This window comes from Myotis yumanensis, unplaced genomic scaffold (assembly GCF_028538775.1).
Source record: "Myotis yumanensis isolate MYYU_CA2020_CCGP unplaced genomic scaffold, mMyoYum1.0.hap1 SCAF_15, whole genome shotgun sequence".
In the NCBI taxonomy this organism is placed as follows: Eukaryota; Metazoa; Chordata; class Mammalia; order Chiroptera; family Vespertilionidae; genus Myotis; species Myotis yumanensis.
Window position 1 is genome coordinate 41,247,085 of NW_027223766.1, and position 24,230 is coordinate 41,271,314.

General features: G+C 42.4%; 1 protein-coding gene across 5 annotated transcripts in view; it reads left to right on the plus strand.

The window, feature by feature from the left end:
- NCALD (neurocalcin delta) overlaps nt 1-24,230 on the plus strand; it is a 316,714-nt gene that overhangs the window by 229,345 nt on the left and 63,139 nt on the right. For 3 of the 5 annotated variants that reach the window (XM_070392672.1, XM_070392673.1, XM_070392675.1), the window contains exon 1: nt 22,844-22,998. The exons of the other annotated variants lie outside the window; for them this stretch is intronic. The gene's annotated coding sequence lies outside the window, so the exon portion shown is untranslated. Of the gene's footprint in view, nt 1-22,843; nt 22,999-24,230 lie in introns of those variants that run through there. 5 annotated transcript variants of the gene reach the window in all.

The following is a 24,230-nucleotide window of genomic DNA, read 5'->3' on the forward strand; positions in this document are numbered from 1 at the left end:
TGATCAAAAGGAAACGAAAATTTATAAGGCAAACTGCCCCCATGCAGATCAATAATAAGCTGCTACATTTAATTTTCTTCCTAGAACTTTGGAAAGCAAACTGAGAATTTTTTTTCCTTGACTCAGTTGGTGCTGCCATATATAATTCCTTCACTGGCACAGCCAGTGGGTGGTCATCTTCCAAATACTAAGAGGATTTTATAGCTTCTCTCTAGGGCTTTTCTCCATTGTGATATTAAACACCAGTTAAAGAAGAACACCTTCCAAGAACAATATTGAAATTTTTAGTATTTCAGGAACCCATCAATTCATTTGAGGAACCCTTTCCCCACAGAGCCAGCAGGCGAGTGCCATATTTGAGACTCCATCAACCTGACTTAGACTGTTCACCCCTTCCTGATAATTCCCTGAGACCGCCCCCCTACCCCACCCAAATTTCAGGCCCAGCCAGGCTGTTTCCAGTGGCTTTTCCATAGAAATGGCCACTCTTGGCTCAGACTCTAGATTATCCTAAAATCTCTCAAGCAAGCAGCACCATCACCTCCTGATAAGTGGCCCCAGGCCCAGCACTAGCACTTGGTTCGCAATTTGACCTCTCTTGGGCACCTGCAAGCCCAGCTCACGTAGCAGCCATCTACAGATTGTTTTGCAGCTCATGCTGGGTGGCCCTGGGCAGAACACAGGTGGGTAGCTGACATTGGCCTGCACCTCCCAGAAAGAGCCAGTGTACCTAACAACTCTACTGAAGTAAGTCATGCTGTGTGAGGTGGGCCCCCACAGGGCTGATCCTCCACAGTGATTGGAGGTTGGTGGTTGATGTTCATAGCCAGTCCTTGCAGCCAATCAACATGGGGGTAAATCCCTCACACTGATATGCCAACAACAATCAAGGCTCAACTACAACAGTAGGGTGTACACAGCCCATATGGGGGATGCCCTTGGAGTGCCCAGTTTGGGTGATCAGAGAGGCTGTGCCATTGGACCCTACAGAACACCTACTACATTAGGCCACTCTACCAAGCCTGGGCGATGTAGCAGTTCTACCTAATACACAGAAACAAACACAGGGAGGCTGCCAAAATGAGGAGTCAAAGAAACATGTCCCAAATGAAAAATACAGAATAAAACTCCAGAAAAAGAACTAAACAAAATGGAGACAAGCCATCTACTAGAGGCAGAGTTCAAAACACTGGTCATAAGGATGCTCAATGAACTTAATGAGAACCTCAATAGCATAGAAAAAGACCAGCCAGAAATGAAGGTACACTAACTGAAATAAAGAATAATTTACAGGAAATCAATAGTAGAGTAGATGAAGCCAAGAACCAAATCAGTGATTTGTAATATAAAGAAGCGAAAAACACCCAATCAGAACAGCAAAAAGAAAAAAGAATCCAAAAAAAATGAGGATAGTGTAAGGAGCCTCTGGGACAACTTCAAGTGTACCAACAATCATATCATGGGGCTGCCAGAAGGAGGAAAGAACAAGAAATTGAAAACCTATTTGAAAATATAATGATGGAAAACTTCCCTTACTTGGTGAAGGAAATAGACATACAAGTCCAGGAAGCACAGAGTCCCAAACAAGATGAATCCAAAGAGGCCCACACCAAGACATCATAATTAAAATGCAAAAGTTTAAAGACAAAGAGAGAATCTTAAAAGCAGTAAGAGAAAAGCAGTTAGTTACCTACAAGGGCACTCCCATAGACTGTCAGCTGATTTCTCAACAGGAACTTTGCAGGTCAGAAGGGATTAGCAAAAAATATTCAAAGTGATGAAAAGCAAGGACCTACAAACAAGATTACTCTATCCAACAAACCTATCATTTAGAATTGAAGGACATATATAAAGAGATTCCCAGACAAGAAAAAGTTAAAGGAATTCATCACCACCAAACCAGTATTATATGAAATGATAAAAGGTATTCTTTAAGAAGAAGAAAAAAGAAAGATAAAAAAGATGAGCAGCCCTGACTGGTTTGGCTCAGTGGATAGAGCGTCGGCCTGCAGACTGAAAGGTCCCAGGTTCGATTCTGGTCAAGGGCATGTATGTACCTTGGTTGCTGGCACATCCCCAGTGGGAGGTGTACAGGAGGCAGCTGATCGATGTTTCTCTCTCATCGATGTTTCTGACTCTCTATCTCTCTCCCTTCCTCTCTGTAAGAAATCAATAAAATATATATTTTTTTAAAAAGATGAGCAATAAAATGGTAATAAATGCATATCTATCAACAATTGAATCTAAAAAAACAAATTAAATGAATAAGCAGAAGAGCAACAGACTCAGATACAGAGAACATTTTGACAGTTTTCCAGATGGGAGTGAGGTTGGGAGGATGGGTGAAAAAGGTGAAGAGATTAAAAATTGGTTGTTACAGAATAGTCATGGAGATATAAAGTAGAGCATAGGGAATATAATCAATAATATTTTAATAACTATGTATGGTGTCAGAAGGGTCCCAGATTTGTCAGGATGATTACGTAGTAAGTTATGTAATGCCCAGTCACAGGGGTATACATCTTAAACTAACACAATAATATATGCCAACTATAATTCAAAACAAAAATAATTCAAAAATGAAAAACAAAACACACACCTGTCTGTCTGTCTCCTTCCCTCTTTCTAGAAATGATCCTCCCAACCCCCATGATGTTGACTTTAAGAAACTTGTAGAATGATAGTCTTTTCTTGAGGATTGGCCAAAATTGTTGTTTTAATACCTTTGTCCTAAAGAGCTCTGTGAAGAGGCAGAGCTGCCTCAAACTGATTGTCAAACTGCAGTGGGAAGGCCAGGGAGGGTTGGGGAACAGGAGGGAGGGGAGTAAGAGATCAACCGAAGGACTTGTATGCATCTATATAAGCATAACTAATGGACATAAGACACTGGGGGGTAAGGGAGGGCAGGGGTTTGTCAAGGGTGGGGGGGATAAAAAGGGCACTTATGTAATACCCTTTGTAATACTTTTAGCAAAAATAAAAGAGCTCTGTGAAATTCCAAGGCAGGCCAAACTCAGGTTGTTGGTTGGAGTGATGTTCACCAGTGGGGAGACCTTATGGATGGAAACTTAGACCTGGAGGAAAAACACTGAAGGATCCTTATCTTTCATGTGTGTGCCCCTTAGAATTGCAGCCTTTTCAACAGAGGTTCCAGGACCCTAGTGTTTTAGCCAGTTCTAATATCTTTCTTTGTCTTCTCTTTTGATTAAGTGGAAAATTTTATGGCTTTGCTAACCACAGGAGGGGAAATTCACCTTCTACATACGACTATATTTTTAATTTCCTAAAACTATAACTACTTGCCAAAATGATTCTGGCATTCTATGAGGAGCATCCATTTGTCATCAGAAAACTCTTGAACTCTGCAAAATACCAAAGGGCAGTTTTATATCCTCAAAAGACTTGTAAAAGCAATTAGACTGCATTTTATGGGCTTTGTTTTAGTTGAATATAATCCTGGTCATCAGAAAGGGACTTGTCATTTTTTTAAAATTAATTATATCAGTGAAGGTTTAATCAGGAAAACAGAAAACAGGTTAGATATGTGAAACAACGGACTGAAGAAACAAAAGGGAAGGTGGGGTAACTCAGAGATCAGACTGTAAAGCTGCTGCTTCTAGGAGAACAGGGCAGAGGGGAAGCCCAGTGCAAGGCGTGAGCTCACCGGAACCATCGGAGGCTGCATCTGCTCTCAACCTCCTGATGCCACTGCTGGAACTGCAGAGGCTACTGGAGCCCAGAGCCGCCTGCTGCCACCCCTGCCAGAATTGATTGCCATTGACTGACGCACAGCAGAAAGCAGAGAGAGGACGAAAATGGATTCTCTCCTCCTCCCACCTTCCAGAAGCACGCCTGTGTCTCCCACTGCTTGGGTCCAATTGGAAGTCAGTTGGCAGGATTCTGGAGAAGGCAGCTTGCAGGGTACAGCTCCCTGCAAAACAGAGCTAAGCATGGAAGGGAAGGAATTGAATTGAGAGCAAGCAGGCAAATGACCAGCTCACTTCTCTCCTTCATATAGAGGTGGAATGTGTTCTACATGAGCCTGATGTGGAACAATGCAATGCGCCACACCCCCTCTCCAGCTTCATGAATGAGTAAATGTTCACGTGGCTTCCTCTTCATTTTCCAAAATATTTTCAATTTTAAGTAGCTTTCATTTATTTGATACTTAAGGATGAATTATGACTGAAAAAAAAAATCAAGCAACACATTCTCTAGTTTATCTTTTGTAATTTGTTTCTTTTGAAAGTTTTGGAGGAAGTCAACTGACATGGACTTATGCTTTTACACAGATGCAGGCAACATACAAATATTTCTCATTTAATACTTACAGCAACTTTATGAGATAGGGAATACTTTTATTTCCCCAGAAAGCAGTATCTCAGCAAAGGCTTCATAGCTCTTCATTTCCAGAGCAGGGACAAGAACTCTGCTTAACGTTTTCCAGCCAACACGTGGTGGCTTTATAGTCCGAAAAAAATTGCAGTTTTTTTTCTTGCAGCCCAAGAAATAATTGGTTATGGGAAGAATAAGAATAGGTTGCCAGGGTATTTTTTTTCCCATTGTAATGCTGCTATGAGCTCAAAGAAATGATGCACACTGCAGTGCATAGAGGTGCCCATCTTGAACTTCTAGAGCTCTTTGCTTGAATCTTCTCATAGCACAGGTTTCAGAATGTCTTTTATAGTATTCATTTGCTTCTCTGTCACTTCCTCCCAATAGATTGTAAGCACCTGGATGACGGCAGTGGTGGTCTTGTTCATCTCTGGACCCCACACAGGGTCTGGCAGGGGGCTAGCATTTAGGAGGGGCTCAAGAAATGTGTGGTTATTGAATTGCTGGTGTTGGAAGGCCCTGCCTCCCTCATGGGTCACATGGGACCAGAGCACAGGAACCATGATCTTCAGGGACAACTTGGCTCAAGTTCTGTCTTCACTACTTACTGGCTGTATGACGTTGGGAAGGTTATTCATTTTTCTGTAATATAGTCCCTAAAGTGAAGATAATACCTAACCCTCCAGGGTCATTGTAAAAATACATTGGTTAATGTACATTAAGTTCTCGGCACTGTAGCTAGAATATGCTAAGGGCTTAATCGATATTATTTTATGTTATATCATTTTTACTGAAGTACCAAACATAAAAATCAATTTGATCAGGAGTCAATAAACAATGTGTTAAATGGTTTAAAAACATTTGTAAGTGAGAAATCATATACATATACACAAGATTTACCTCTTTTATATGTTGAGTATCTAGAAGCTTTCTGGGGGTGGGAGGTGGGGGAGAGAAGCAACTGGTTGAATTTGAAATGATCTGAGTTTTCAAGTGCAAATGTAGGTGTCTTTATTTGGGCTGCCATAACAGAATACCACGCTGGGTGACTTACAGCCTGGGAAGTCCAGAGTCAAGGTGCTGGCAGATTCAGTGTCTGGAGAGGGCCTGATTCCTGGTTCAAAAATGGTGTTTTCTTTCTGTGCCCTCACACGGTGGAAGGGGTGAGGGAGCTATCTGGGGCTTCCTTTATTAGGGCTCTAGTTCCACTCATGAAGTCTCTGTCCTTATGACCTATTCACCCCCAAAGGCCCCACCTCCAACTACCATCCCACTGGAGGTTAGAATTTCAACATAGTATGAATTTTGAGGGAACACAAACATTCCGCCTAGAGTAGTGGATAAATGAAATCATGTGTATGTGTGTGTGCGCACATACTTGCACACATGGTATTCATGGTATTCACTTCCTCTGCAAAACTATTCTTTGGCATTTCACATGCAGATTTACTTACCATGAGTTTTTTTGATATACTTGATAAAAATGTCCCCATTTGGTCTTGCTCCCCGGTTACTTTGCCAATTGCTGGTAATTTGCCATTTCCTGCTGTAAAGCACTAGAAGGCTGGTGCCAGTGTAGATAACTCAGATATTGGCTGTCTATGTTCAAGTGTATTGTTTTGAAGAAATTGAGAGTCAAGGGTCAAAGGTCAGCATATCCTGACATTTATAGCTTTGGTTTAACAGAGAAAGGCTAATTTAACATTAGCCTTTTTATGCATCATGACATAAGCAGAATGCCTTCAGAGCCGACCCCATTCTTCAGCAGAGATTCCTTGTTCTCCAGGGCATATCTTGCTTTGGCAAAAACTGTAGAAACTGCATATCAATTTTCAGAAAATTTTAAATGACTGATTTTCCTTTATTTTTCACATCCTTAACCCTAGTTCAAGTTGAAGAAACCACACATGAGTTAGTTATCTAAATTTCTATCATCTCTCTCTCTCTCTCTCTTTTGGGGGAGTTTTGATGTGTTTCCAGTTGGGACGTGGGTTCATTCATTTATCTATTCATTCATTCATTGAACAAATACATTTTGAGCACTTACCATATGGCAGGTACTGTCCAATGCTGTGAATACAGAGTGCACAGAATAGTCATAGTCCCTGGTTTTAAAATGTTAAAGCTAGGTAATCCCTAACTTCTTAATACCTCAAAAGCACCTTATGTTTTGATGCCATCTTTTCCTTAAAGCAGGATTACAGTGATCCCTGTACCAATCCCTGAGGTCAGCAGGTGGAGGGCGGAGGATGGCTGTGGTCTTCCCGACAGCCCACTCAGCTTCGTACTTGAAGTCCCAATAAGAATAAATCCAAGTATTTATCCTCATAGTTATAAAGTGGATCCTTCTACATCAGTTAGGATGCTTTGGATGGCTAGTAACAGATAACCTAATTCAGAATGGTCTAGACCAGTGGTCAGCAAACTGCGGCTCGCAAGCCACATGCGGCTCTTTGGCCCCTTGAGTGTGGCCACGAAGTTTCAATCGCACTGTACGTGCACGCCCGCACGTGGTATTTTGTGGAAGAGCCACACTCAAGGGGCCGCAGTTTGCCGACCACTTGTCTAGACAATAAAGAGAGTTTCACAGGAGCAAAAAGTTAAGAGGAGGGGTGACTTTCGACACTGTTTCACGGACAGGTTTATAAGGTCATGGGGCCTCAGCCCTATTTTCCTGAAATTCTCGTGGGACATCATCGGAGTCATTCAGCTTCTCCCTCGCTGCGATGTGTTTCCAGTTGGGACGTGGGTTCTCTCTTCTCCTCTCCATTTGGTGAAAAGTACACTGCGTTCTTTACCTCACCGGGTGTGACTCTGGGAAGCATTAGGACCATGTAAACTGCAGACAAGGTCCTTCCTTCTTTAAGAGCCCAGATCCTTTCAAGAACATAACAGAAGTGCATGAGTAACAAGTGTCACAATGGCCTGGCACTGCCGTAAACCTTTCTGTCATGTTGCAGAAGACCAAAGAAAAACCAAGTGATGCTTTAAATAAAAGGAGAGACACTGTTTAATACGCCGGCGGACTCAGGGAATACCTTTCCAAATCTGAGTAAAGAAACATGCAGGGGGCTTCTCTTTATATCTCCCTGTGGTCTTTGTCCCACAAATATGGATTATGCTTCCGGTCCTTTTCTCGGGCCTTGCAAGAAGGCCCCCAGGCGTTGGGGGTCTCCAGGCCATATCTGATGGTTTGGCCTGGCGCCAACGTTAATAACCCTCCCACCGGGGCAGTGCACTGTTCACAGTTTTATGGCCTCTGTAACAGGTTCTGCAAGACCAGTATCTAGGAAGGAGGTAGTGACTTAACTATAGGTTATCAAGAATGTACACTGAGCTTGCTGGCATGGATTCCGATTGCTAGCCCCCCAAATATCAGGGTTACATTGGAATTAGCTTTTTAGCCTCCTCAGTCAAAGCCCATGGGATGGGAAGGGAGTGTGCATAGAGGTGACATCACCATCCCCCTCCCACTGTGGAGACTGGGACACGGGGAGAGAAAGAGACCAGGCTGGACTTGTGCGAAGCTTTATCAGGTGAGGATCGAAATCTGGGTCTCGACGAATAAAGGAGCAGAGGTCCTAAATACCCTGTACAGACAAGGAAATAAAAAGCAAACAAATATATGACACAATGTTCAACCTCTCCAGTAGGTCAAGAAATAAAAATCCAAGTGATGACAGTTGTTTTTTGGCACTTGTTAAACTAAGCAATGAATAAAGAATACATATGGTTACTATTATTATAAATATGCATATACACATAAATATCTGATGCAGCACTGACATGCCCATGGGGAATAATAATTCCTTCAATTCTTGCTAGTGGCAATAAAAAAAGTTTCAGTTTATTTAAAAGTCTGAAGAGAAGTAGTATCAACAGGCACAATAATTTTCATACTTATGACTTACGAATCACCCTCATTAGCCTTTTCCCCCAGGAAATAACAAAAAACAAGTACATGTATAAAAGATGTTTATAAGTTGCTAGTTTCTGAGCAGATTAAATAGACCAGGGCATAGCAGTTCATTGGCATTTATGTAGCAACGGAAAAAGAATAAATATGGAGGCTTTGAACACTTAGAGAAGGCATTCATTAGCTCACATTCAGTGGGGAAAAGGGACAATCTTTGGCTTCTAAAATCTTTGGCCTCTGATTTGATGCCAGCTCTTGCATGAACTATCTAGCTTCACAAATTAAGTCAGGCGTCTCAGACAAGCGATGGTCGCCCTCCTGGAACCCAGTGTTCTCATGTCTCTAGTAATGTTATTTACCATCTGGGGCTATTGTGACGATCAAATGAGATAATTCACACAAAGCAGTTAGCCCCGGGCCCAGGGACAAAACAAGCCCAAAAAGAATCATATAGAATATGATTACTGTAACTATATTATTTTTTCTCTCGAATTAAAATTTAGAAGACAGCGTGAGAAAAAAAATGGGGGTGAGGAAGGTTTTGTGCAGGAAAAGGGGGACTGGGTGAATATTTTTTTCTGAGCATTCCACTTAATGATGTTTCATATGTGGACATTTTAAAGAATATAATTCCGAAGGCTCCCAGGGCAAAATCCTCATATCAGAACCCGCCCCCCCCCCTTTTCTAGCAGCTGGGGGTGGGCTCTGCATCCCTGCCACAGCTCTCAGAACGCAGGCATTGAGCTGGGGTGGGGGTGGGGGGCGGGGGGAGTCCATGGTACAGATTTTAAATGGACCGATTGTATCTTTATCCTTTCCGCAGCTGTTTTCGGAGAAGCTGCTGTTCTCAGATGCTTCATTATCTCACACCTGTAACGCTCCCTGAGAACCAAATCACGTTTGAAATTTCTGGTGTCAGGGGCTGTTTTAAAAATGGATGGCTTAGCACTTCCTCAGAATGCTGCATTCACGGGAGGGGTCTTCCCCTGACCTGCCGGGAACAATGCGTCTTTCAGGCTGCCCTCGCTGTGAATGGGATGCTCTGACCATCCTCTCTTTCGGGTTATTATTCTGAAATCCTCTTTGTCGGCAGTGCCTCTTGGCAGCTGGACAGTAAAATGCATCTTTCTATCACTTCAGCCTCTTTCCTTTTGGTGGGGGGGGGCGGGGTGGGAAGGGGGGGGTAGCTGATCGGCTAAAGAAGCAAAGCCCGTGGAGCTGCATTTTATTTCTGTGCACCTGCATTTTTTATGCTGTCAGAAACCCGAGGAAAGGGGCTGAAACCGTGATTATTATTAGGCTTGGGTACCGCAGAGACAGGCAAAAGAGACTTTCTTCTATGTGGGTGGCAGGAAAATAAAATGACAATCCGGAAAGAACCAATTCTAAGGCATCAACTCTTAAAAAAAAACGGTCTGCCAATTAACTGTGAAGGGGATGGCATTTTCATCGGGCGCTGTATCTGCTGCCAGGAGTCTCAGGATCGTCTGCTGGCCACAGCTGGATGAGGAGGGGATAGTGGGTTCCCTTAAGCCCTCAGCGCCTGCCCAGGGGGAAGTCCGGGGGGCCGCAGGGGAGAGGGCCGCCTTCCCCTCTGCCTCAGGCCTCCTGATCAGAGTGCCCAGGCTGGGCTGGACCAAGGGCTGGATCTGCCAGCCGCCGTGTGGAGAGAGGCAGCGACATCCTAAATGGCTTCTGTGGTTGATGACAAAAACCATCTTCTGGTTTTAAAATGGTTAGAAACCTTCTGAAGACCAAGCCACAAAGAGCCCAGGGGAGGGGCAGATAGGATTTTTCAGAGATGCTGTTCTGAGTATAATCACTAGGTGATCTTCGAGTCGCCAGTTTTATGCAGTAAAAATGGGCAAGCAGCTGACATATGGGGAAGGGTGTGGGGTGCTTTCTGCAACAGGCAGATTTTCCATGAACCCTAATCCTGAGACTTTTTCTAATGGCCCAATCTGGACAAATCCTATAATGAAAGGCATTCTGAGAGAATGGATTTGCTGAGGGTGATCACGTGATGCTGCATGCCACACCTGGGGCCATTTGCCTAGTTGTCTTGGTGCCAAAGAAAATGTGTTTGCTCTATAATCGACTTGTGTTACCTCTAGAATCAGAAAAGGAATTCTAAGAGAACATTGCTTTTAAAATATGAATTGGTCTTTACGTTAGAGCTCAGATGAGCTAGGGTCCAATCTGCCACCTGTCAGCTGTACGGTCTTGAGCAAGTGGCTCGGCTCCCTTGTTATTCAGGTTTACAAAACCCTCCACAAGCTGCCCCACGGTCGCCTCATGCTTCATGCGCCACCTCTGCTTCTTAGGATTCTGCCATCCTGGCCTCTTTCTCAATTCCTCTCACGGGCCATGCTGCTTCTTCTCGCTGAGGGTTTAAACCCACTGTTTTCTCTGTTCAATGCATTTCCCACCTCCTCTGCGTGCTCACTCCTCCTCTCTCTTCTTCACTCGAGGGTCATGTCCCCAGGGAGCTTTGCATGAAATCCCAGATTGGGTTAGTTCCTCCTGGGCTGACACCAGGCAGCGCTCCTTCGATACCACTTCTTATTTATTAAACGTTGTAATTTTTCAATAACTGTAAACTCCTTGAGGCCCGCCTCTAAATGTTTCTTATTCACTAAACCCTCTTCTCCCGCCCCCCCCCCCCCAGCCCCCAAGCCTGGCACAGTGCCTGACACACACAGAAAGTACTCATTGAATAGTTTTAAGTGAGTAAGTGAAATGAATGGATGGATGAATGAATGAATGAACTGAGCGAGGCAATCTCCAAGGTCTTTTTCCGTCTTAAGAAATCAATGCCACTGATTTAGGGAAGCACAAAGATGTGCTGATGGTGTTTGTCTTAGAGTTCATGAGCTTTCAGATGAGGGAAAACCCACTCAGGCTGGTTAGGCAAAAAGAGAAGTTATTGATAACGCTGCTGGGCGGTCACACTGCCTCTTCAGAGAGAAAGTACATTTTGTTTTCTTTGGTTGATACCAATATAAAAAATATGGTGACTTTCCACAGATAAGATTACAGGAAATTAAAAAAGCCTGGAGGCAGGTTGGACAGGAAATACCCTCCAGCATACCTTTGGAGATGAGCCACCTCCTCCGGCCAGTCTGAGAACACACCCTTTCCTGCAGCGCTGGGTCACATCTTCATTGTAGATGATCGCAAGAGAGCGCCATGTTCTCCGACCTGGGCCGTAATCTGGCCATTGACAATATTGTTATTGCAATTGAAATCGTTTTGTAGATAGAAATTCCAGAATCAGAGAACTTGATAGAACCGCCGAAGGTCCGTCAGGGCAACGCTTTGCCTTCCGGGAGGCCCGCTGTGAAGACACTGCAGTAGGTGTTTTAATAGTGGGTTTGCTCCCAGTCGGGAGGGACACCCCGCCCGGAGGCTCTGTCACACTTTGCTGCGCTTCTCCAGGGATCATCCCGATCAATCTCGTACCCATCTGACACCATACATGGTTATTAGAATATGTTTTAGATTGAACTGCTGATAGATGTGCATTTGTTGCCATTTTATTGTTCATTATTTTTCTTTCTTTCTTTTCTTCTTCTTCTTAAAGAAGACCCTTTAACATTTCATGGAATACTGTTTGGGGTGTTTTTTTGCTTCCTTATATTCCAAATCGCTGTCAGGAACATGGCTGTCTCCTCCAGGCAAATGTCTTTCTGAAAAGCTACAATAAATCTTTTTTTTTTTTTTTTGGTAATTTAAATTGTATTTTATATTCATTACAGGAGGTGGTTGTACTTTAAATGTCCTAAATAATTTTCTTTTACTACATTGGATCTATATACATTTGATTTTATCAAAGCAAGATGTACATCCTTGACAGTGTTAGAACATATGCTTTATATAAATCTGTGAAAGGGTTATTATGGAAAAGGTTTTGCATTAAAAATAACTGGGCATTTGCTCGGCTGGCCTGGCTCAGTGGTTCAGTAGGTCACAGTTTGATTTCTGGTCAGGGCACATGCCCAGATTGCAGGCTCGATCCCTAGTTGGGGGGGGTGGGGGGTGCAAGAGGCAGCAGATGGACGATCCCCTCTCATCACTGACGTTTCCATCTCTCTCTCCCTCTCTGAAATCCATAAAAATATTTTAAAAAATAACAGGGCATTTGCAGTTCATATAGTATGTGGCGCTTTTTTTAGGAATGGATTTTTTAGAAGAGAAGCTAGTATCAGCAAATTAGTAAACTAATGTTCTATTTCTCTGTCTTATCAAGAATAAATAATTTAATAGGCTAAATAGAATTCTGTGCTGTGCTTTTAACTGTTATTAAATGGAAACATAGCCAATGAAAATACAAATTTATAGTTCTGATAAAAAGAACAATTATCATTTACTAAGGAATACAATGAAAACAGAAAATTTGAAAAGCATACATTTAGGATAAACTGGACTCTAATTAGCACATTTCTGAATTCTTCTTCCTAATTATGAAGCTTAATTTTGTCTCTTTAACTGTACCAGATGCGCTACTAAATTGAGCATCACTCTTTATAACCACCCTGCAAGGTAATAAAATCAAGGCTCAGAGAGATGAAGTAAACTGTCCAAAGTCACAGAGATAAAAAGTCATATTGGGGAGCCCACATCTAAACTTGAGTGTACCTGACTCCGAAGTTTATATTCTTTACATTATAACACAGCAAGAATCTTTGATGCCAACCTTTAATGCCAGCACTCAACAAAGTGTATGACTTTGAGCTGGGGACGAATTTCAGGATTGACTCTATGCTGTTGACAGGAGTTGCACTTTTGATAGAGACGCAAGGAAAGCACCAGCTTCTTCATGCTTTCCAGGCCTATTTCCAGGGGCCGTAGCAAGGGGTAGAATCCTTGAAGATCAGTAAAAGTTGGGTTTATACATATGCAACAGGGGCGGCCTGGCAGCAGAGACAGCTCCGGTTCTCAAACAGTCTTTTACCAAAAAGCAAAAACAAAGATCCTATTACCAAATTTGCTCTAATTATACTGGATGTTGCTGATGGAAAAGTGACATTTTGCAGCTTTCCTTTTGTATGGGAGATTAAACATAAAGAGAGATGATTCACAGACCATGTTCCTACAAAGCAACATCCTTAGATTCGTGTGGGAAATTCTCTCTCTTTGAGGAAAGGATTTATTCCTCTCATTCAGTCTATGAAAAGGCAGGCAGGGTGAAAGGAGAGGCCGTTTTTATTCCTTGAGTGATTTTGTTGTCTCTTCTCTCCTTTTTCTTTATCTTCTGTGCCTGTGACTCCTCAGTGTCCAGAAAGGCTCTAAAGAGTCTTTGAATATTTACCAAATATTAGTTAAAGGTTACTCACTTAATTACTCGGAGATGGGAGGAGCTGCTCTCTAGTATTTCTTCTGCAATGCTTTTGAGTGTAGTGAATTCTATTTTCTGCTCCAGGGATTCCTGGGAATTTCATGAAATTCTATAAGCTTATTTAACACTAGTGCCCTGGTACACGGATTCGTGCACATTGAAAGGAAATTAATTACAAGGTGGCTGGCGGGGCAGGACTGGGCGAGAGGGGCCAGACACGCCCTGGAGCCAACCTCTCACGGTCCCTCCCTGGCCGGCCGCACCTGGGGCAGCACCATGGCTCCAAGGGCATCTGTGGTGTGAGCGGGGTCCCTCCAGCAGGTGGGTCCCTCGGCCTGGTCTGTGAGATCGGGCCAAAACTGGCTCTCCGACATCCCCAGAGGGGTCCTGGATTGTGAGAGGGCAGTTCTCGGGTGATGCACCCTGGAATCAGGCTCTCTCCTCTCTGGTTCTGGGAACCGCAGCTCAGCAGCTCCTGCGTTGAGCGTCTGCCCCCTGATGGTCAGTGCGCATCATACCTATGGACTGGTCAGACAGTTGGATGGTCGCTTAGCCTTTTATATATATAGATGTGATATCTCACTTATATAAAGTTCCCAATTTGCGATGCTGGAAACTTTAACAGCTGGGATTAGATTTGACATATAATAATTGTGCCTTAAATAAGATTGGGCTCTCTCTTTTTCCTGGTGGCTATACTCACCAGGGATTTAATAGCAGAACTTGAGAAAAGCTGATGGCTTGCATTTCCCAGTGAGATACTGTAGCCTTTGACTGAGGGTTAAGGGAGAAGGAGCCCAATCTTATTGGTCAAACCTTTCCGAAATGAAACTTTTATGAACTGAGCTGAGAGTTTGGGGAGGGAGTGGATCAAGATTCAGGTACCACAGACTCTCCAAGTTCTTATCAAGTTTTAGTATTTTTTAAAAATAAATGTTTCTTCATTGGTTGTATGCCCTAAGGACGATTTCCAGAGACTTTATATGATATTTTAAAATATTTTTCATCAGTTATGCTTGTTTCTCTGGGGAACAGGTCCATGGAATTCTTCAAAGGGCCATGCCAAATGTGGAACCTCAGGGTTCGTTGTTGTTTTTTAACAAACATGTGCGTGTTCATTAGCCTGGCAGGCGTAGCTCAGTGGTTGAGCATCGACCTGTGAACCAGGAGGTCACAGTTTGATTCCTGGTCGAGGCACATGTTCAGCATGTAGGCTTGATCCCCAGTGCGGGGCTTTGGGAGGCAGCCGATCAATGATTCTCTTTCATCATTGATGTTTCTATCTCTTTCTCCCTCACCCTTCCTCTCTCTGAAATCAATAAAAAAATATTTGTAAAAAATAGTGTTTCGGATGCATGTAAGTTTTGATACATTATATTTTTGGTGTTCAGTTCAAATATTTCTGAATTGCAATGTAAATCTTTTTAATCCATAGATTATCTAGAAATGGGTTGCTTAGTTTCCATTTAGGGATTTTTCTTTGTCTTTTTCATATTGATTTCTAGCTTTGTTCTGCACTGTGCAAAGAGCATATTTGTGTTTTCAGTTACTTATAATGTGTTGAGACATTCCTATGGCCCAGCAGCTAGTCAGAATTATTAAATACATTTAAGAAAAAATTGCCTTTTGTGATTGTTTACATCATCATTCTTCATGTGGTGACTAAATCAGGTTGGTTAATTTTGCCACTGAAATATTCTATATCTCTACCTTTTTTTTTTGCTATTTGTTCTATAAGTTACAGAGAAATATATGTTAAATCAATGCTATTATTGTGGATTTTTTTATTTATCTTGATGATATTTTATTAGGTACCTGCATATTTAGAAGTGATTTGATAAGTCTTCCTCTGTATCCCTAGTAGTATTTTTTGCTTATCTTGCTATCAAATACCCTTCCTTCCTTCCTTCCTTCCTTCCTTCCTTCCTCCCTCCCTCCCTCCCTCCCTCCCTCCCTCCCTCCCTTCCTTCCTTCCTTCCTTCCTTCCTTCCTTCCCTTCTTTTTTTGCTACTCCTCACCTGAGGATATTTTCCCATTGATTTTTAGAGAGAGTGGAAAGGAAGGGGAGAAGCAGAGAGAGAGAAATATCAATGCGAGAGAGACACATCAATTATTTGCCTCCCACATGCACCCCGACCAGGACCTGGATCGAGCTTGCAACCGAGGTACGTGCCTTTGCCCAGAATCGAACCTGGGACCCTTCAGCAGGCCGACGCTCTATCCACTGAGCCAACTGGCTCGGGCTCAAATAGCATTTCTCGATAGTCATATTGTTACACCAGCTTTCGCTTGGTAGTTTGTATATCACTTTCCATCTTTTCACTTTTAGCCTTTCTGTGTCCCTATTTTCAAAGTGTATCTGTTGTGTGCAGCTCCTCCTTAATCCCTGCCGACCACCGATCCGTTTTTCATTTCTTAATTTTGTCATATCGATAATGTTATATCAATGGAATTGTACAGTATGTGACCTTTTAAAGGCTGGCTTTGCACTCAGCAGAATCCTTTGGATATTCAGGCATCAGTAGTTTTTTCCATTTTAGTACTGAGCAGTATTCCATGGCATGGATCTACTAAAATATGTTTACCCATTCACTCAGTGAAAGCACCTGAGTTATTTCCATTTATTGGCCATTACAATGAGAGCGGCTACGAGCATTTGTGTACAAGCTTTTGTGTTTGCATTTCTCTGCACTACCCAGAAACACAATTGTTGAGTCACAGGATAGTTGCACTTTCCTTTTTAAAAAGAACTGTCACACTGTTTTCCATAGTGGCGGCACCATCTTCCATTCCCGCTGAGTGATTCGGTGTCCGCATCCTTGCCAGCATTTAGTGTGGTTAGTATTTTCTGTTTTTGATAGGTATGTGGTGCTCTCTCATTATGTTTTAACTTGCATTTCCCTAATGGCTAATGATTTTGGAAAAATGGTTTCTGTGCTTATTGGTCATCTGTAAATATTTGGGGGGGAAATATCTCTTCCTGTCTTGTGCTGGTTTTCTAATGGAATAGTTTATTTGTTTGTTTTACGGTTAAAAAGTCTTTGGTTGTTCCTTTAAAGTTAATATGATTTATTTATTTTTTTTTGTCTTGCTGCTTTAAGATTTGTCTCTGTCTTTCGTTTTCAGCAGTTTGGTCATAATGTGTCTATGGGAGATTTTCTTTGTTACCCTGTGTGGGGTCAATGGGGCTCCTTAATTCTGTTGTTTTGTATCTCTCAGCCAATTCCTTCAAATATGGCTTCTGTCCTATCTCTTTATTCTCTTCTTCTTTCCCAAACGCATCATGTCCCAAATGTCTCTTACATTCTTTTCTGTATTTTTCGTTCTTCTTATACTTCGGTCTGGCTATTGTCTGCTGATCTATTTTTACTGTCACTAATTTTCTCTTCTCCAACCCACCTCTTGTGTTTTTAAATTGTTGTATTTTTCAGTTCTTTTCTTCTTAATATGCTCCTTTTATAGGTTTTATTTTTTACATGTGGAACTCTTTATCTTGCCATCTATTCCCTTGAACATATTAATGATAGTTATTTTTAAATCCCTGTCTTATGATAACTACAGAAGATGAATCACCTGTGGGTCTATGTCTATTGCCTATTTTTTCCTCTTTGATTTTGGGCTGTTAGACCTGTCTCCTGGCATGATTCATGATTTTGGATTGAGTTAGAAGTGATGTGTGAAAAATAGTAAGGGCTCTGGGTGATGTCATATTCTTTTAGAGAGGGTTCATTTTCTCTGGAGTGTAGTTACAACAGGAGCAAATTGCCTTGATCCGATTAGGTATTTTAATGCTTCCAGGATGGAAACTGGCTTTTGGTGAGGGTGTATCTATTTCTTGTTTTCCATTACTTCCAGGGCTTTGCCTTTTAGTTATGAGACCTGAAGACTTAGGGTGTTTACCAACTCAAACTCCTTGGAGGAGCCTGCACTCCAATTTTTGTCTCCCGAGGACTGTAAGACTACTAAGCCCTCCCTTTATGTTTTTATCCTCTTAGATGTATTTTTGTGCTCTACTTCTTACTCTCTTATATAACACCATTTAGGAGCTGGCAAATGCTCCAAGAGAAACACTCTTCAGAATGTTGCGATCACTTCTTCTCTGTGATTCCCTTTTTAAAAATAGAATTTTTATCCCTACCGTCCTGGATGCTTGGAATATTTTTACTCCAACTTTTTGTCTCTCCAGTCTCTGAGAATGCCAACACCACTTAAGAATTATCCAATAGCCCTGGCTGGTTTGGCTCAGTGGATAGAGCGTTGGCCTGCGGACTGAAGGGTCCTGGGTTCGATTCCAGTAGGGGGCACATGCCCAGGTTGCAGACTCGATCTCCAGTAGGGGGCATGCAGGAGGCAGCCGATCAATGATTCTCTGACATCACTGATGTTTCTCTCTCTCTCTCCCTCTCCCTTCCTCTCTGAAATAAATAAAAATATATATATATTTTTAAAAGAATTGTCCAATAATTGGAGGAGAAAAGCAGAGATAATGTGAGGAGTACTGAGCTAACATCAATATATTTTTGTTTAATCTGAGATCTTGGCACTTATAGATTTTTCTGCCTTTGCTGCCCTTTGAAGCCTTCCAACCATTTTTTTTTTTTAATCCAGCTATTATTATCTCAGTGAGAGTATTGGTTTGAACACATGAAACTCCATCATAGTGGGAAACAAAAGTTACCCAAGCCTGTGCAATCCAAATATTTGCTTCAGTGAAGACTATAATAATTTGAGCACCGTTTTATTCAGGATATTTTCACTATTTTACTTTGCCCATTTCCCTTGATTCAAATTGTCCTGGTTAGTTTTTTCTTGCCCTATCACCCCTTAGGCCTAAGCTAGATTAAGGATCATTACTCAGAAAAGATGAGTCAGCTTTCTCCTCCTCGTAAGAAATTAAAACTCAAGTGTAAAAGAAGCATAATAAATAATTCAAGTCTTTCTAAGCATATAGAAAGCGTAAATTACTTCCAAAAATGTACGGGGCCAGGTTTCTGGGATGTAGATCCTACTCTGCCAGGTACAAGGTGGGCAAGTAACTTAGTCTTTATGTGCTGACGTTTCTTCAATTGTGAAATGTGAAAAAGGCTGGTGCCTGCTTCATCCGGCATTACAGGAAATGATTTCATATACAGTGGGGCCTTGACTTATGAGTGACCTGACTAACGAGTTTTTTGAGATACCAGCGGTCTCTCGGCCGATTTTTTGCATTGAGTTGATAGAGTAATTTGAGTTAACGAGCTCCTTAACGAGCTCCTTAATGAGCTCGGTCTCAGAATGAATTAAACTCATAAGTCAAGGCCCCACTGTATTTGCAGTATTTAGGACAAAATTTCACATATAGTAAGTGCTCAATTAATGCGAAAGATGATCCAATATCTATAGCAGTAGCCATAAAATACATCTGCATATAACTTACGTACAGTCATAATAAGTATTTATGGTTCAGTAGAGATAAGTTTGATTTCCTTGGTAAAGTGACTTGAGCCCATCCATTGCTAGAAAATTTTGTGATAAATCAAAAATTTTTTTCTCTTTTCTTCTTTTTCGTTTTTTGCAGGGGCCAGAGGTGGGGTGGGGTGGGGGTAAGAGAATGCTTTCTATTCTCTGTTAGTGGGAAGACACAGGAACCATTTCTATTGCACAGCATTTATTTCCCAATATTTGAGTCACTCAACATTTATTGAGCACGTATTATGTTTCAGGCCGTGTACTAACTGTAGAGTTGTAGAGATGAATCATACCCCATACTTTCCCTGGAGGTCTTTTAAGACTCAACAGAGTCAGACATATAAGCAGGAAATGACACACCTGGAGCCGTCCACCCTGTGGCAGGGTGTGAGGATTCTAGAATACATTAACTTTATCATCCTCACAACCACCCCGGGAGGTAGGCACTGAAGCTCAGAAGACTCAAGTCATTTGCCGTGAGGAGATTTGAACCCAGTGCCTCCAAAAAATACGTCCATGTCCTTCCCACCGATGCTAGGACAGTGACACAGAAACGTCTGTACCTGGAACATCAAATAAAAGGCTGGTTATCCTCACCCGCTCATGCCCACCTGCTCATTCAGGCGTGTGAACCCGAGTCAGACTGGCTTAGTGGCGTTTCCCAGTTACTTCCGGCCCAGTGGTCAGACTAATAACATGCAGCCTTGACGCTCACACAGCAAGTCTGAACTCCAGCGCAGACGTATTTCTGAATGGATATTTTTAAATTCAGTCAGCCACGTTCACCTAAAAAGTGAGTTGTCATTTAAAAAAGTAAAGTGGCACATATTCCTTCAGCGCGTGGGCTGCAGTTGGAAAAGGCCCTGGTGTGTGTTTCCTGTGATATTTCCAAGCTACATTTGGATTAATGAGCCACACTAATATCATTCTGAGCTCCAACGAGATCCTCATCACGATTTCAACCCTGGGGGGACCGGTAGCTTCCTTATCTGTAAGAGGCGTATCTGATCCTTGGTAGTTTGCAAAGGGGAATACGTAACGGCAGGTTGGAAGCATGTGTCCACTGTACATACGGAAGGCAGTCCGCTGATTGCTTTAACTTACAATGAGTTAAGATCAAGTCAATAAATAGTTAAATATATTTAGTCTTGCCAAAACCGGTTTGGCTCAGTGGATAGAGCGTCGGCCTGCGGACTGAAAGGTCCCAGGTTCAGTTCCGGTCAAGGGCATGTACCTGGGTTGCGGGCACATCCCCAAGTAGGAGATGTGCGGGAGGCAGCTGATCAATGTTTCTCTCTCATCGATGTTTCTAACTCTCTATCTCTCTCCCTTCCTCTCTGCAAAAAATCAATAAAAATATATTATAAATAAATAAATATATAAATATATTTAGTCTTCAAAGTAATAGAAAATTTTGAGAAGTGTTCGTTTCTGCTAAATTTTAAACTCATGAAAGCCATGACTTTCAGGAATTTTTAGAACAGAGAGCTTCTGGTTTCAGAGGACATCCCCTATTGGCAAAGCGTGGTACTGCAGTTTTACTCTTCGATGCTGGATCTGCGAGAGAGGAAGAGTTTAGGCAGCCAGGGATTTGGAGTCAGAGAGATGATAAGGCAGGCAGCTCAGGGCCCTGGGCCCTGAAAGTCTAGAAGAATACGCTTTCTCCCCTCTCTTCACATTCCCCTCATTGCTAGGATTGCATTTCAGAACAGAGAATCAGAACTGGACAAATGGCAAATTTGTAAATTGTGACTGTTACTGAAACCTGCCCCCAGTGACACATCCTGACCCATTTAGATAGGCGTGGGATTCAATGAGCCAATTGTCTCTGTGCAAACAGGTAAATTCCTGCTGTCGTTCACCCAAAATTAAAGGGGAAGCATTACGGCTTGGTTTTACTTTAGCAGTGCTCCAGCTAATAACATCAGGAAAATAGCTTTTCAAATGAAAACACTTTTTTTTTTTTTTGTCCTCCCCACTGGAGCTGGGACAGAGGTCAAGAGAGAGGAAGATGGAATAGGAAGATTCCATGCCAAACAGCTTGGACATTAGTCTTATTGTTCAAGAAGCAATGAATGACTCTGAAGAAATGGCATTCTTTTAGAGTGACAAAAATGTAATCTGCCCAGCTGGCTGGGTTTCCATTGAGATTTTGCAACACCCCAGAGCTGCCCATTTATTTAAAACGACGCCAGAGCCCTAACCGGTTTGGCTCAGTGGATAGAGCGTCACCCTGCGGACTAAAGGGTCCCAGGTTCGATTCCGGTCAAGGGCATGTACCGTGGTTGCAGGCACATCCCCAGTAGGGAGTGTGCAGGAGGCAGCTGATGGATGTTTCTCTCTCATCGATGTTTCTAACTCTCTATTCCTCTCCCTTCCTCTCTGTAAAAAAAATCAATAAAATATATTTTTAAAAAATAAAATAAAATAAAACGACGCCAGAATAGGAATTCCGATAATGCTAACTTAGTGTTTTCAGAGCAATCTCTTCCCCCTGCCTTTTCTCCCCTGTGCCCTCTGAAGGAATATATATTTTTGTATGTATTTTTCAGAGCACCTTCCTGCAGATTTTATTTCATTTTGTGTAATTGGCTTTCTGTTATATAGAAGGAGAATAAACTGGGAAATAACCATGTGTGTGGTGTTAGAAGTAAGCTAGCTCGTCCTAGAGGAAATGAAGCTGAAGTTAGAAAGCAGACAGGACTGTTTTTATTCTGCCGCTCTGGGCTCCGCTGAACTTGGCATTGGCAGGACACTCACCCACTGACTCCACGCTGAGCCCCAAGGGGGATGGACTGGAGCATTTAGGAGGAGAGGATTTGGCACCTGTATGGTGACCCCAAAGTAAAGGTCCAAAAAACTTAAAAAGGTTGTCTTAAAGCAGCACGGGTTTGAAACTCTTTTGGCCATCATCCTTGCATAGACATTTTGCGATGCAGGAATTCTGAATTCACCTCACCCGATTTCCCCATCCTAGGTGGTGTCGGGATTATTAGATTTCCTCATCCGACTGTGGGCCAGCACCCCTTGCTTCTTGTTTTTCTTTCCGTCGCTGGCACAGCTCAGTCCATTGATTGGGTTCTTACATAGTGTTAAAAATGCCTTTTCTGCCCTGACTGGTTTGGTTCAGTGGATAGAGCATCGACCTGCGGACTGAAGGGTCCCAGGTTCGATTCCGGTCAAGCGCATGTACCTTGGTTGTGGGCACATCCCCCGTAGGGAGTGTGCAGGAGGCAGCTGATCGATGTTTCTCTCTCATTGATGTTTCTAACTCTCTATCCCTCTCCCTTCCTCTCTGTAAAAAAATCAATAAAATATATTTAAAAAAACAAAACCTAAAAATGCCTTTTCTTCCAACTCCCCCTAGAGCTTCTGTTTTTATCCATTTGCTTACAAATAGATTTAATTAGCTCAGAAAACTACCTCCAGGATTTTTCAGTTTCTTTCCTTCTGTTCAATAGAGACACATGCTTCATCCTGGTAAAGCGAGACCGATGGGAACTTCAGAGTGGCATGCATTTTCCTGCAAACACAGTTAAGAACAGACACCCAAGTCCTAAAGAGGAAAGTTGGAGGCACTCTTGAGCCACCACTTGGGGGGTTGAGGGAGCTGTCCGTGATGGTTACAGGGTTTGGTACACACACACACACACACACACACACACACACATCACAGTGACAGATGACCTATTGAAATAATTTCAGAGCTGTTCTGTGGTTGCTACGACAACCAATGCTCTCTTGGCTTTCATCTGGCCATGTGACAGGGACTTTGACGTCAGCTGGAGGCAGAGTCTGTGGCTGAGTCCACACAGTCAAAGGCCTGTGAGAATCTGGTGGATGCTGGCTGCTGCCGCCTCTGCTGCTGCTGCTGCTGCTGCTCACGCCGCTCCCACCGCCGCTGCCGCTGCCCAGGGCTGCGGAGCATGGACTGTTAAATCTTGCACTTCTTCCGTGTGAGGTAATTCGTTTCCTTTATGCACAAACGGCTAGATGTTTTATAGATCACTGTGGTTTCCCCTCTCTCTTACCTCCCACAAGTGTGTCTTCATGAGCAATTATTGCTGTACCAGGGGAAACCATGAAGCGGCTTCTGGTTGCTAATTTTGTGCAGCCTCTGGAATTTGGTTAAATTTGGGTTAATGTTCTGGAAGTAGGTTAAAATGTAAGCGTCTTTCTTGCTCAGCACTTGCTAACATGGCATTATTTAGAGATACGGATTTAGCAGCTTGAGCCAAATAAGCCCCATCCAATTCCAGGAATCCTCCCCTCATTGTTTTGGGTTTAAAGACTCCAGCATAGCGTTGCAATATGTTGCTAACTTTGCTGTTTTTACAATTGCTGCCCTATTCTGAATCATCCCAGAATAGTTTGGAATTTGGTTTCTATCTCGTTTGCAGCGTTCAGACTTAGCAACAATAGGCACAGCGGGAAAGAGCATTAGACTTTGAAACAGAAGTTGGGGCTTTGCTTGTAAATCGGGGATTCTGAAATGACCAGGGAAAACTGTCAACAGCTTCCTGTTTAGAACAAAATAATCTGGACTCTGCCAGGGAAGTCGGGCTGGAAGCTCTCACATGTGCGCCTGCCGTGGCTCTTTGGTTATTAGAGCAAAGTGCACATTTTCAGCATCTTCCTCTGAAAATTCCGCTGTGAAGAGAATAACATTGGAGGGTCTTTACTGAGGAGTCCTATCATCTGTTTTTATGTTTAAAAATTGAAATAATTCCTTTAGAGGAAAACAGAAGCCCTAAAACTGAATTACCATTGGTAGATCTACTTTAATTGAAGCACGATATAATCACTGAAAATTTGCTCCAGGTCTTGAATGAATAATTTGAAAACTGATTAGGAAGCCCTTTTATTTCTTTATTTCTATAACACCATAAAATGCAAATGGGTTTATTTGCCTTATTGTAGTTCATTTTCTTCCCAAGTTTAGTCATCTTGAATTTTCTATCGTTGTAAACTAGTTGGATCATTTTGTGGCTTATAATCAAAGGAAAACCTCTGGTATTGAAGTTAATCAAACCCTCGATGTATAATCGGTTCCTAAATCTCACAAGTTTTAAAGGAAAAAATAGTGCAGGTTTAAGAGCAGCACATGTAATACACCTACTATTTTGATGAACAGAAAATAATGGTTTAACTATGTATATGAAAAAATATATTTCATGATATGTGAACTATATC